This window comes from Pteropus vampyrus, unplaced genomic scaffold (genome assembly GCF_000151845.1).
Source record: "Pteropus vampyrus isolate Shadow unplaced genomic scaffold, Pvam_2.0 Scaffold5061, whole genome shotgun sequence".
Taxonomy (NCBI): domain Eukaryota; kingdom Metazoa; phylum Chordata; class Mammalia; order Chiroptera; family Pteropodidae; genus Pteropus; species Pteropus vampyrus.
In genome coordinates this window covers 4,589-7,345 of record NW_011893842.1, presented here as the reverse complement: position 1 = coordinate 7,345, position 2,757 = coordinate 4,589, and the positions used below count along the sequence as shown (strand labels likewise).

At 45.2% G+C, this 2,757-nt stretch overlaps 1 pseudogene across 1 annotated transcript; it reads left to right on the top strand.

The window, feature by feature from the left end:
• The first annotated feature begins 1,117 nt into the window (after positions 1 to 1,117).
• On the top strand, positions 1,118 to 2,230 carry LOC105310517 (annotated as a pseudogene). The gene has a single exon (XR_002778577.1). The product of XR_002778577.1 is annotated as a neuronal acetylcholine receptor subunit alpha-5 pseudogene (transcript).
• The last annotated feature ends 527 nt before the right edge of the window (positions 2,231 to 2,757 follow it).

Here is a 2,757-nt window from a genome sequence, read left to right as displayed (position 1 = left end):
TGACGCGCGCACTCTGCCTAGCATTGTGCTCAGTGCCTTGTGTGCTTTATTCATCCACGTCTCTCAGTAACCTCATGAGTGAAGTTCAGTTACACTCATTTGATGGATGAGGAAACAGAGACCGAGGGCAGTTATACCTTGTCCAAGATCACAGCGCACATGTGGCAGGGTGGGGTCCGCACCCGTGGCAGCCCCGTTAACCCTCTTGTATACTAGACTACATGTTTCCAGGTTTTTTGGGCGTGTTTTTAAATAGATAAACTCATACTTTATGTTCAACTGTGCATCCTTCTAATTTCGCTTAACTACTGGATTATAATTATATCCTGATGAGGAATGTGGCGTTAACGCACCCTTATAGGCATTCTACTGTGTTAGTATGGTTTTTAGCCTGGGGAGAGCATAATCCTGGGTGCCAGTTTCATTTTTTTCTAGAACCACTCCAGGACAAATCTTGGAATTCGTGCTTATCCTAAAGCACTTTGTATTATTTGCAAGAAGGCATTTGGCATGAAGACAGAGCAGACGCTATGCACAACTGTCTTTAGTCTTTTAAAACCTTTTACTTCCGTGCTTCTCGATAAGCAAAGGGCAAACAAAGCTGTAAAGTAGCGTGATGCGGCTTCCTGGAGCACCCTTCTACTCTGTCACTGAAAACATTTGTGCATTAAACATGGAGATATGACATAGTAGTGTGCAAAAGTCACATGAATTTTAAGATACAGACATTTTTAAAGACATCTTCTGTTGATAGGCGGCTTCCGCTACGTTCTCTGCTGTATGAGCTCCCGTGGTGGGAGAGCTTGGGGGGTACCGCCGTTTGTCAGGCCTGTGCCCAGCTTGGTGCTCATGTTCTTTTCTTGTCACTGCACAAGTACCGTGTTTGTGACGGAGGGAAGAGCACTGTGTGGGGAGTCCAGGATTCGGGTTCTGGCTCTGTGCACGTCTGTCGTGGACATAGCCTCATTATATTTTGTGTATAAAGGGAAATCTTTTTAACCATTGAAATCTCCGGATTCTGTGAAATTAGAGCTGTCAGCTCCGGGATAGGCGTCCAGTCCTAGTAGAGCTAGATACGTAAGAAGTGCCCTTAAAGCGGAGTCCCCTCTGTGAGCAGGACCATCCCATGCGTGCTAATCAAAACAGTCTTTCAGGCTGTGGTATGCGCTTTCTTTTCTATTAGGCTTCTAAAATGCACTATTCTTGTGTGTGTGTGTGTCTGTATTTTAGTGCAGACGGACGTTTTGAAGGGGCCAGCACGAAAACGGTCGTCAGGTACGATGGCACTGTTACGTGGACTCCGCCGGCCAACTACAAAAGTTCCTGCACCATAGATGTCACATTTTTCCCATTCGATCTCCAAAACTGTTCTATGAAATTTGGTTCTTGGACTTACGATGGATCACAGGTCGACATAATTTTAGAGGACCAAGATGTAGACAAGAGGGATTTTTTTGATAACGGAGAATGGGAGATCGTGAGCGCCACGGGATGCAAAGGAAACCGGACGGACAGTTGTTGCTGGTACCCGTACATCACGTACTCGTTCGTCATTAGGCGTCTGCCTCTGTTTTATACCTTGTTCCTTATTATCCCCTGTATCGGGCTCTCGTTTTTAACTGTGCTTGTCTTCTATCTTCCTTCAAACGAAGGTGAAAAGATTTGCCTCTGCACTTCAGTACTTGTCTCTTTGACCGTCTTCCTTCTGGTTATAGAAGAGATCATACCCTCATCTTCCAAAGTAATACCTCTCATCGGGGAGTATCTGGTGTTTACCATGATTTTTGTGACACTGTCGATCATGGTGACCGTCTTTGCTATCAACATTCATCATCGTTCTCCCTCGACACATAACGCCATGGCTCCGTGGGTCCGCAGAATATTTCTCCACAAGCTTCCAAAACTGCTTTGCATGAGAAGTCACGTAGACAGGTACTTCACCCAGAAGGAGGAGACCGAATGCAGTAGTGGACCAGAAGCTTCTAGAAACATATTAGAAGCTGCGCTTGATTCTATCCGCTATATCACAAGACACGTCACGAAGGAGAATGATGTCCGCGAGGTCTGTGCCAGTCGCATTTACAAACGCAGCCTGCTTCGACTCTGAGTGTGGCAGACCTTTCTGGTCTAAGCATAGGGCGAGGGCCAAAAATGTTGACATACATTCTATAAAAGATATTTACTAAAATCTGTTGTTCCAGTTAAAACGTTCACAAAATGGGGCAGCTACACACATCCCACTTCTCAATTTCCTCGGTAGGCTTTTTGGCGATTTTAAGGGAAACTTCGCGTTGCGCTGACTGTTCTGTTACTCTGAGGAGTAATAGTCCTGCCGTGCGCTTTGAGCCTCTGGTGTTCAGGGCTGGTCTCGGCCCGCTCTGCCTTCGGGTCACCCAGACTTGCCCAGTCGGCCCTCGCTCAGGCTGCAGAAAGCGGGAGGAAGTGAGCTTCCCGCAGCAGATCTGTCCTCATGAGCTGAGACGAAAATGCTTCCTGGGGAATCCAAAATTTAATAAAGAGGTCGAAGCGGGCGGGGAAGAAAATGAACAGCTGTCCAATAGGTATTATTCTGAACCAACTTTTTACTTGGCTCGAAGTTGACCTCAGGCTGGATTCTCTTTAAAAATTAAAATAAGTTAACACTGCTGGGCAAGAATAGTAGAAATAACTGTAGTAAGAATGAAAGTTTTGTTTGTTTGTTTATTACAAAGTATCCACAGAATATATTCTAATTTTTATTAAAAAATCATCAAAATA